This window comes from Neomonachus schauinslandi, chromosome 3 (assembly GCF_002201575.2).
Source record: "Neomonachus schauinslandi chromosome 3, ASM220157v2, whole genome shotgun sequence".
NCBI lineage: Eukaryota > Metazoa > Chordata > Mammalia > Carnivora > Phocidae > Neomonachus > Neomonachus schauinslandi.
In genome coordinates this window covers 156,172,145-156,183,975 of record NC_058405.1, presented here as the reverse complement: position 1 = coordinate 156,183,975, position 11,831 = coordinate 156,172,145, and the positions used below count along the sequence as shown (strand labels likewise).

At 37.4% G+C, this 11,831-nt stretch overlaps 1 protein-coding gene and 1 pseudogene across 1 annotated transcript in view; one reads left to right on the top strand and one right to left on the bottom strand.

The window, feature by feature from the left end:
• LOC110591973 overlaps positions 1-3,746 on the top strand; it is a 6,756-nt pseudogene extending 3,010 nt beyond the window's left edge.
• The window catches only part of PLCL1 (phospholipase C like 1 (inactive)), a 343,570-nt gene that overhangs the window by 209,498 nt on the left and 122,241 nt on the right, over positions 1-11,831 (bottom strand).

The window sequence follows — 11,831 nt, the reverse complement described above, 5'->3', positions numbered from 1 at the left end:
GGGTACCCCACAACTTTAGAAAGTGACTATGTACTGCACATTTGTAATAATAGTTGAAGTTTTTTCTTGTTTGTTTTGTTTTACTTAAAAGCTCACTTCCTGGGACGCCTAGGTGGCTCAGTTGTTTAAGCGTCCGCCTTCGGCTCAGGTCATGATCCCAGGGTCCTGAGATGGAGCCCTGAGTCAGGATCCCTGCCCAGTGAGGAGTCTGCTTCTCCCTCTCCCTCTGCCCCCACCCCCCTGCTCGTGCTTGCTCTCTCTCACTCTCTCTCTCTCAAATAAATAAATAAAATCTTTAAAAAAAAAAAGCTCACTTCCTCAGATCTCTGTCAGAAATCAACAGAGAAAGGACAAATAAAAATCAACTACGCGGGACGCCTGGGTGGCTCAGTCGGTTAAGCCTCTGCCTTCAGCTCAGGTCATGATCCCAGGGTCCTGGGATCGAGTCCCGCATCGGGGTCCCTGCTCCGCAGGGAGCATGCTTCTCCCTCTGCCTCTGTCTCTCTCTCTGTCTCTCATGAATAAATAAATAAAATCTTTAAAAAAAAAAAAATCAACTATGCTCCTGGAATAGTATACTTATATAGTTCAAATGATGGTTTTGTGATCTTAAATACTGCTTCTAAAGCTACATAATTCAGTCAAAATAGAAATTATAGTATTTAAAAACAACTGTCAAAAAAACCTGAAACCAAAAATATTATTAAGGCACAATGGGAAAGACAGTGTAATATAGCATGAAAGAAATGGTCTTTTATCAATGAAACAATAATATTGTTTCCTCACCTAAGTGCAGCCTTCTTTTAAGCCCAGAGAGTGAAGTAACATACACATAATCAATTAAAGCAAGTTACAAAGGCAGCTGATCCATGACTTTATAAAATAATCTCTGTCACAGTACTGCATTCTGGGAAGGAGCCAGCTGTCGTCAAGCTGTAATGAAAAATGCCAGGTAAGTGGCTTCACTTCAAAACAGAAATTGGCCTGATGAAATCAATGAATTTCCATCAGATTTTGATATCATCTGGAAAGGAAAATCCAGCCTCCTCCCGAAAGCCAAAAAACATCATTTCTTTAATCAAGAAATTTCCTCCCTAGGAATAGGCAAAAGGGATTAAGAGGTACAAGCTTCCGGTTATAAAATAAGTAAGTCCCAGAGATGAAAATACAGCATTGGGAATATAGTCAATAATATTTTAATAACATTGTATGGTGACAGTGGGGACTACACTTATCATGGTGAGCCTGAGCAATGTACAGAATTGTCAAATCACTATGTTGTACACCTGAAACTAATATAACACTGTATGTCAATTATACTTCAATTAAAAAAAATTTTTTAATCAACTTTGTATTTGCTGAAAGGGAAATTCTGTGATCTAAAAAAGAATAAAGTAAAAAAGTTACATTTAAAAAAATTCCTCACTAAAAGTTACCACATTTTAGTCAACTTAATCATTATAGTGTCCGTTACCTAACTTGGTTGGCTTTCTGAGTGATATACCCAAGTTGCTTTGATTTATTTTCATTAAGCAGAAAAACACAGTAAGCCTAATGCAAAATTATATTGCAAAACTCATGCTTGACACTTGAAACTATACCACCTTGGAAGTATTTAGCTCTTTTTTAGACCTGAATACTACTTTGTTGAATATACATCTTTCATAAAAAAGGAGGTGTGTTTCTTATGAATTTTCAAAGAAAAAATTTAGAGAAAGATAAGAAATATGCTTTCATTTACAGTTAAGAAATACAACCAATAGGACAGTGGTGTCCAAACCTGGTCACATATTTAAGTTACCAAGGAGCTTTTAGAAACTAACAATAGCCCATCCCACACAGATCAAATCAAACCTCTGAGGGTGATGCCTAAGTATTGGTGTTTTTTACTTTTTTTAAGCTACTCAAATGATTCTAATGGAGCCAGGTTAGAGAATCCTACAAAGGATACTGACTGTCAAATTTGGCTGCATATTGGAACCACTTGGGGGCAGGGGTTAAAAACTGATTCTTTGGTCTTGTTATGAGCTGAATTGTGTCCCTTCAAAATTCATATGTTGAAGTCCTATACCTAGTACCTCAGAATCTGACTGTACTTGGAGATGGGTTCTTTAAAGAGGTAAAATGATGTCATGGGGGTGAGCTCTAATCCTTATAAAAATAGGGAAGGAAGTGAAGAAGAGGAGATTAGGATACAAACAGGTACAGAGAGAAGACCTGTGAAGGAACAGGAAGGAAAGGACTACCATCTACAAGCCAAGAAGAGAGGCCTCAGAAGAAACCAACCCTCAGACACCTTGATCTCTGACTTCTGATCTCCAGAATCATGAGAAGATAAATCATAGAAAATAAACAAATAATTGTGAGCCACCTAGCCACCTGTATGAGTTCATACAGGGCCCATCCCCAGAATTCTGATTTCATAGGCATGGATATAGCCAGGAATCAGCGCCCAGGGTTAAGGCCATAGCTTTAGGTATCCTGAAGTCTGACTCACCTGTTCTCTACTTGATGGTAACTTGAGAAAGCAGCCACTTACACTTTGTAACACTTCTCTACTAGAGCTATTTAGTGACTACAACCAAGAAATGGAATTGAAAATTAAGTTTTTAATTTTATTGAGGACTTTGCTCCATGCAGTTAAGAACTCCCACAAGAGAGACTCTCTTTCTCACCTCTGTTTCCAACACCATCAGCAGAAGGTGAATACTTTTTCCTTACGGTGATATATTTGTTTCCTATCATCCACAGATATACTTTTCAAATATTCTTATTTCTATTTATCTTTTCACTCTTAATACTGCCATACTCTAAATAACTGAAAACATTACATAATTATTTCAAAATATGAATTTTTATAGGTGCAATGTTAATTTGGAGTGCATAGTTATAGGCTTTCTTTCCCCTAAGAGTGGTCTCACAGCTTCTGAGTCACACAAACCTCAGATCCAATCACCTCAGCCATCAAATAGCTGTGTAACCTTCAGGAAGTTATATAAATGCCCTAAGCTCCTGGGCAGTCTCCCTAAAAGAACAAGGTTATGTGCTCCCCTGGCCCTCTCCCTCCTACCTGCTGCTGGAAGACAGTAACAAGTGGAGTCTGGGGCCCAAAATAGAAACCATATTTTGACAATAGTAGAACAGACCATTAGCTGAAAACTCCCACCTAGATTAAATATTACTTGAGAGAGAATTAAATGTCTACCTTGGTTGAAACACTCTATTTTGGGGATACCATATTACAGTGGTGTGGCTTATCCCAGTTCTAACCATTGTGTGGAGAAGAGTTTGAAGAAAGAAAAACATGGAAGTTAGCTTTCTTTTTGTCTGACATCTTAGTGAGTGACTTCACAGTGCCACCCAAGGACGACAACAAGAAGAAAGATGCCAAAGTCAGCCAAAAAAGACAAAGACCCAGTGAATAAATATGGGGCAAGACCAAAAAGAAGAAGTCCAAAGATAAAGTTCGGGACAAGCTCAATAACCTGGTCTTGTTTAACAAACCAACACATGACAAACTCGATAAGGAAACTCCCAACGATAAGCTTATAACCGTAGCTGTTGTTTCTGAGAGACTAAAGATTCAAGGTCCCCTGGCCAGGGCAGCCCTTCAGGTGCTCCTTAGTAAAGGACTTATTAAACTGGTTTTAAAGCACAGAGCTGAAGTAATTTATACCAGAAACACCAAGGGTGGAGATGCCCCAGCTGCCAATGAAGAGGCACCAACTGTACATTTTGAAAAATAAAACTTCATTAAACTAAAAAAAATAAGTAAAACATGGAAGTTATAAAATCAGTTAGGAGGTTACTACAGAAGCCCAGGCTCAGGAGCTGTTGGCTTGGAGGTGGGGTTGGGAAGTTGGTGGAGTAAAGGTACACTTTGGGTGATGGGTTAAATAGGTGATGGGATTAAGTAGTGCACTTGTGATGAGCACCAGATGTTGTACAGAAATGTTTAATCACTTTATTGCACACCTGAAACTAATATTACACTGCATGTTAACTAACTGGACTTTAAATAAAAACTTTTTTTAAAAAAGGTACACTTTGGAAGTACAATCAAGGTGAATTGATAATGCACTAAATGTGGAGGGAGTCATCAAAGATGGCTCCCAAGGTTCTAAGAAGATAGAGACATTATTTACTTATGAAGACCAGAAGAGAAGCATATTTCTAGGGGAAGATCAAGAAATTTAAACATGTAAAATTTGAGATACCTGTGAGACATAAACATGGAGCTGTCACATCAGAGTTGAAGGGGTGAGTTTGAAATTCAGACAAGTTTGTTCCAGAGGAAATTTGAAAGTAACTTCTCTATTCATCATCAGCCTTGGAATCATTGCCCAACTCATCCCCAGTACAAAGTGCAAAACAAGCACAGTCATCCAAATACCATCCTAAATTCTTAGGGAACAGCATGGGGCTCTACATCAATCATTCCTCCACAAGGAAAATCATAATTCTTTTGACCTTTCTATTGGTTTTATTTTATTGCCTTTTCCCTTTGGAGTTAATTGACTTTAATAAATTCTTTAATCCTTATATCAAACATTGATTTCTATTTAATCTTTCGTTGTAACTGTGTATATTTTATGTGTGTTTTCAAAATTCTATGTCTAAAGTTTATTTCTAACATGTCTTTATCCAAACAACCTCTGCAATATTTAGCTGCCAAAATGGCAGAGAACATCATAGGGTGTTTGGTGACCGCAATCTATAAAAGGAGCTAGTAAAGAAGGTAAGACAAGGAGAGAAAAGGGCTTTATAAAATTTTATCCAAAGGTCAGAATTTTAACTTATACCTCTCTTATAAACTACTCTTTCAAAATATATCAATCATTTCAATAGTGTTTTTGAATATAAGAAAGAGAGAGAGAAACTTCTGACTTGATTTCTGTGGTTATGGAAAAGGCGTTGTGGATGCGCTGCCTTCACAAAGTCAGAAGCATGAACAGTAATCTTCTTGGCTCTAAAGAACACTCCCCAGCTGCACATTTATAGACTTCCATGAACTCACTGAAAGTGGGTTCAGGGATCCATTAGGCATTTTATCTTATTATCCCTTGCTAACACTACTTTTAAAAGAGCCAAAGAAAGAAATCCTTTGGAAGACCACGTCCTGTCCATTTATATCCTGGAAGGGATCCTAACAAAAAACCACCTGCTAGCAAGCCAAACCACTTATCTTGAGATAAGAGAAGGAACCATAAACACATCCATTTTAAAGTATTCATCTTTTAACTATAGGCCACTAATATTGAATGACAGCTGCCATAAACTCTAATTGGCTAAGGAGCATTAGAGCCAAAATACTCTCATATTTGCCTTACAGATTTCTGGAAGCATGTCACAGCAAGTATCCTTGCAGCTATAACCATTTTAACCCAGCTTACTCTTCCAGGAAGTTTATTTTAGACTCTGAAATTTAAATACTGTACTCAAAAAAAAAAGCATAAAGACTTTACAAAATCATTATATAATGCAGGTTATGGGACAATGTATAAAATAAAGAAAAACTGAACCTTCCTCCTACACCTAGATTTTAAGCCATTCAGCAGGCCCAGTTCCATTGGTTTCCATCAATCATTATCCATGACGATAACGAACCAGAACAAATAGGCAATCCACCAACTACCCTCATTTTGCCCAAACATCAGAGCCTTTTCCTAACCAATCTACCTAAAGGTTTGCAATTAATCTTTTTATTCTCCTTCCTACCAGCTATGGAGGAATTAATATATAAAAAGGACACAGAGATCACATGAGAGGCAAAAATAAAAGGAGGAGAAAAAGAGGGCAACTTAGATAATTCTGCAACTGGATAATGAGCTCCTGAATATTTGAGAATCAGCTAAGAAATGGTGCCCACCCCATTCACTGAATTTTTTAAAAGTTCTCTTTTAAGTCAAGGGCAAGCACTTTAAAGAGCTAGTAACTGTTCCACTCATAAGTGCTTTGTTCCTAGGAGCAGGTACTTTAAAATATTTTCTTTATTAATTTTTCACTTTTTATAGATTGATCCTAAGCCTCACCAAAGAAGAAGGAGAAAACAAAACAAAACTAGCAGATCTGAGCAAATCAGGATACCTTCCCTAGTAGTTGGGATTTTCCTTTCTTTTAATACAGCAAAATGCTTAAAATGCTGTCTTCTATCTCTTCACCATTCCGAACCCCATCTCCTCACCCCACTTTTAATATTAACTCAAGGCCACAGTCTCTATGCCTCACTCCAAATCCCTGCAGTGCCTGGAACAGTGTCTTTTTTTTTTTTTTCGTGGAACAGTGTCTTAATCGTAGTAGGTGACTAAGGAATAGTTCTTGAATTAAACTATATTAGAAACACCTTTCTGTTACACACATACACACACACTAGTGAGTTATCAAGAAAGCCAAAGTATCTAGAAAGGGAGAATAACTGTGCCTGGTGTGGCAGAGAGATGTCTCAAGATAACAATTCCTAAACCATCACAGGCTAAAGAAAATACCCAAGTTCTCAGCACAACCCCCTTCCACAGGACCAGAGCACTGAAACTAGCCACATCTCATCAGATTGTGACTCTGTGTAATGAGTTACTGTTGAAGGCCCCTGCAGTCAATATGAGTAGCAATGGTCAAAGAGAGAAAGTATGGGGAGGCTCCTAGAAGCCTAAAACAAAGAAACTTGGAAATATTTTGGATCCTTTAGTCAGACATGTCTTACTCATTCACCATTCAAGAGAATTTATTCTAAAATAGCCCAGTTTTGCTCCATGAAGGGTGTTTAACAGTCTGGCCCTAAACAAAATTGGGAATATACATGTAAAGTGACCCGAGCCCTGTAGTTTCAGTAACTTCTCCGAACATCTTTAACTTCTCCATTTCCCCTGCCTTGTTAAACTGACCTTGTAGTAATAGAAACATTCAACAAAGAATTTTACCATAGTCGTTTATACTTCACAGTGGCTTTAAACATGGGAATAAAGGGCTCTGTCCCATGGTAAAAAGATCGGTTGGTGAGTTGGTTGGTTTGTTAGTTGGTAGGTAGGTTAGTTGGAGAAGGGCAAGAAGTCCATTCTAATACTCCTGAAATCATACTCTATAAGGCCATCTCTAAACAGCAAGACAAACTTCACCAGGACCATTTGTGTAAAGGTACTGGTAGCTTCTGACATGAAAGGAAAAAAAAAAATGGGTGGAATTTGGGTGGAGAGATTAGTAACGTCATTTGGGACCAGCCTTATAAGCTGCTGAGCCTTATAAGCAACAGCTGAGCCCCCTGTAATTCTAGTCCAGGTTAATGACTTTATCCTCTTTTAAAAAATAAAATATCCTCTGAGTAGTATAAATTACAGCAACTATTCCAGAATGCTGCTCTGCAGTGAGTGGGGCAACAGGGAAGAATAGAATGAAAATGACTTCCACAGGCCTGATCTAAACACTGTTATAGGGACAATGAGAGCCTGGGCTTGGCTGCCGGCAATAGACACCGCCTAGTCTATAACTTCCCTTCTGAGACACCACCCACTTTCATTTACCTGTCAAGGTGGCTCTTATTTTCAATACAGTCAGAATCTATCCATGTGAAATTTAAGAGAGCAAGCACAGAATGTGACTTAGCCCTAACGCCTCACTTACCTTCCCTGCCAATCTCCAGCCAACCTGTCCCTCATAACCCTGATGTCCATAACATCTGCTCTCTCAGACCTTTGATACGGAATAAAGCGTGAATATCATAAAGAGTAATTTTCTACATTATTCAGCAGACTATCTCTATAGAAAAGGAGATAATAGAAGATAAAATAAACCAAATAAACCCTTTCCAGATAGAATAAAAAAACTTTGAAAAACTCTGAAGGACTTCACCCATCCTTCTCCTTATGTAAGAATTTCTGTGAGTTACAAATGCAATTAATAAAACTGCAAACGCCCCTCAAGATGTGTCCGGGTAGTGCAAAAATGGTTCTCTAAAAATTATGGAGGCAGATGACCTACTAGATTACAGAATTCAGAAATTTCAATGTCCGTACTTTAGCTCAGCAGGCCTGGCCACTGATACAAACAGCTGTTTGATACAAATTGATAAACTACAGATCTAGAACATTCATCACTTTTCTTAAGCTTGCAAGGAGATGAAAAGTATCAAAGCATAAAGCATAGTAGGAAAAGAAAGTCTCTTTACACAATAAACTATTAGGAAGGAAAATAAAAGACTCAGTTATTTCATTTTATTTTTAACCCCTTAATTTTTCACACAAAGTCATTAAATGTAAAAGAATCCAAATACATCTTTTTCCCAAGATACTGTACTAAATGGCTCAACTGCGGTTTAGTTTAGTCACAGAGTTTTCATGTGTTCGATTTTGTGAAGAACACATCTGTTGGAGTCGTGTTTCTAACAACCCAAATTGTATGCTTTTTTGAACAAAGTAGTAATTGAAGATTCTCCTTGACTGATTATTTTCAAAATCATCTCTTTAAAATGGGAGGTTGGGATATCTGGTAAGTCTTATATGCTAAAAGGCCACTATCTTCTCTTTATAAAGGCGTGATCTAGTTATAAGAACCCAAGTGGCACATATTCCTTTTCAGACTACTTTCAATTACTTTTACTGCTTTTACCTAAAGCAGCAGTAATGAATTTTTCTTTATTCCAGAAGTTCTATGACTAGTAGTCATTTGCACAAATTACTGCACACTCTTCCATGCAGATTCACCCCCTGGGGATGACTTCCTCTTCTCTCTTACTCAATGAGACATGTTTATTACAGGACAAAAATAGCAACAAAATAACTTCAGGCAATAAGTTTGATTCAGTAAATGGACTGGCATTAGGTATATTGTTTTCTCTTTTCTCCATTATTCTGTAGCCTCACATGACTGACTAGAGAAAGGATGAAAGATGATACAAATCAAAGAATGAGAAACAAAGATGGAAAAAGCACACGGAAAAAGTACTCTGTACCATTTATTTTGCTAGTTACCTAGGCACTGTTTTGACCTTTTCCATATTTTTTTGTGAGAATTTCCATCTGCCCAGAATCCAAATGCATAGCTTTCCCATCCTCTACTCCAGAATCAAAATGTATAAAATGTGCAGCCTTTGATTATTCCTATAAAATATCCTTCAATCACTCACATCCCTTCTACCTAAACTTCTGAAGCTCCTGAAAGCTGACAAGATTAAGAGAAGGAATTTTTGCTGAAGATCCCAATGAGTCACTGTGAGTCACAGAAATGGCCCAGGCCACTCCTGCTAGTCTGCTAATAACAGAGGTGCATCATTTCCAAGTGAAAAACGGGGGCCTTCCTGGCCACAGAACCAAGAGTGAAAGAGGGGACATCTCCATCCACTATAGAGGAACATACTGTCTCATCACCTGGAAGTGGGGCTGTGTCCCCTTGGAGTGCTCATAAGACCACTAATACAAATGTATAAAACTAAAAGGAGGGAAGTGTGTATAATAAATGTCACTCTGGCACAAATGAAGCCAGAAAATGACTGACCTAGAAACTTTTCCTTTGTTTATTCATGAATCTAATTTTAAAACTAACAATTAAGATGAAGAATAAACATTAGCGATTACAGTATCTCATTTAGTTACTTGACACATGCCCATGCTACAATGTTTTCATTCCAGAAAAGTTAAAATTAAAGAAAAGCATTAAGAAAAAACATCACCAAAGGGAAAAGATATCATCTAAATATATTAAGACAGGGGCACCTGGGTGGCTCAGTTGGTAGGCGTCTGCCTTCGGCTCAGGTCATGATCCCAGGGTCCTGGGATCGAGCCATGCATCGGGCTCCCTGCTCCGTGGGAAGCCTGCTTCTCCCTCTCCCACTTCCCCTGCTTGTGTTCCCTCTCTCGCTGTGTCTCTCTCTGTCATATAAATAAATAAATAAAATCTTTAAATATATTAAGACATGACTATGGACATGCTGGTATATTTTTCTCCAGATATTTTTCTAGGTATATTTATTTTTATGTTATTGTGCCCAGATGTGTACATAATTGTGGATCCTTTATTTCATTTACTGTTGTAACATCTAAGCTATTAACAACTCTTTATAAATATCATGTTCATGAATGAATTTAATCTTAAATTAAGCAAAAGTAGAGACAGTGACTCATCAGTGATTTAACACACATGCAAAAAAAAGAAAGTTCAAAGATATATTTCCATCATTAACACTTCATCGTATTGTGTCCATAAATAGTTTTCAAACTGTAGGATCTAGTGTAATTTAAGAAAGAAAAAGAGAGTTCCCTATCAGTGCTTAACAACTTTCAAAAAATAATCCATTTCAGAAATCTTCAGAGCTAAAAACCTTACCAGTGACAACAATGTTAGCCTGGATCCACTCAGAACATCTTAAGTATTTATCTAAAACATATCTCAAGCATCAGCTAGTATCTATCTCGCTTCTTTAAAAATCTAATGGGGTCAAGAGAATTTTTGTATCAGAAACTGCCTGGAAACTCCTAACACCTCTTTACAGTTAAGGCTTAATACCAAATAAACAACATTTACTTGCTTAATGTCATTGAGTACAGAGCCAGGGAGATTTAACCTTGACAGTTAAGCCATTTGTGCTGAATGATAATGTAAATTAGAAAAAATTGCTTGTTCAAAATGAACTAATATATCATTCAGCATATTTACTGAACAATGCTAAAGGAAAAACTGACACTTGTATGAAAGAAAGGTTCTGAATCTGTATAGCTGAAATATATGCACATAATAAATAGATGCAGATATAGACCAATACACCAATTCAAAAAAATCTCATACCATCAATTGGTATGAATGACCTTTGGTTCCAAATTTAAGCTTAATAGTCTGTGCATTTCTCAAAAAAATAGGTCCTTTTATATGCTTTTCCTAAAAGAGAAAAAAACTACACCTTATTTGTTTATTAATTTTCATAATAGCTTGCCATAACTTCACTAATGCTGATTATAAGTATTGGTTTGGGTTACTATTCCCGACAAACTGCACAACCTTAAAATTTTCCATAATACACACAGATGTTGGTACTCAAATTATTTTGTCTTAGAAACAGAACTATACGACCTATGTCCTGGGAAAAACATTAATATTTCACCCACAAACATTTGAATCAGAAGTCTGACACATGAAGAAAGATGTCTACTGAGAATCCTCCCCTCAAATAGTCCTTCCAAATGAGCCAGAGAAGTTTCTAAATCTAGAAACAGTGTAGCTGTTTCTCCAGAATTTTTGTAAAGACACTCTCCAAGTTGACTTACATACTATTTGGATGTTTGCCTTAAAAAAGGTAATTTTGTTCATTACAATGCTCCTTTTGGCCTTCTACCTTTCTTCTTTGTATTATCAGCATTAGCAAAAGGCAGAAGGTTACCCTCAGAATGAGAGTGCCAGACATACCAGCAAATTAATATTGAAATCTCAAAGACAAGAGACACACAGGAGAAAATGAATACACTGGGGAGGGGCTAACTGCCACTGGCAGCACCAAGATGAGTTTAGGTGATAAATGGAGTCAGAATTAAATAACATTGAATTATACAGGCAGAAAGCCATTCCCCTTTTGGTTCATTGTCAGTCCTGATTACATCATGGAGACCATCTAAGTTTGGTGCCAGTTTTTAACACCACTCTAACAGTAGCTATGATAGATTAAAGGTGATTTGCCATTTTTTGCCTTGAATCTGGACTGGCCTTAGTGACTCCTTAACCAACAGAAAGTGACGAAGGTGTTATGGGACTTCAGAGACTAGGTCATAAGAAGCCCCAGAGTGTTCACCTAGACCTCTTTGGACACTTACTCTTGGAACCCAGCTGCCATGTGTGAGAAGGACACACCACATAAA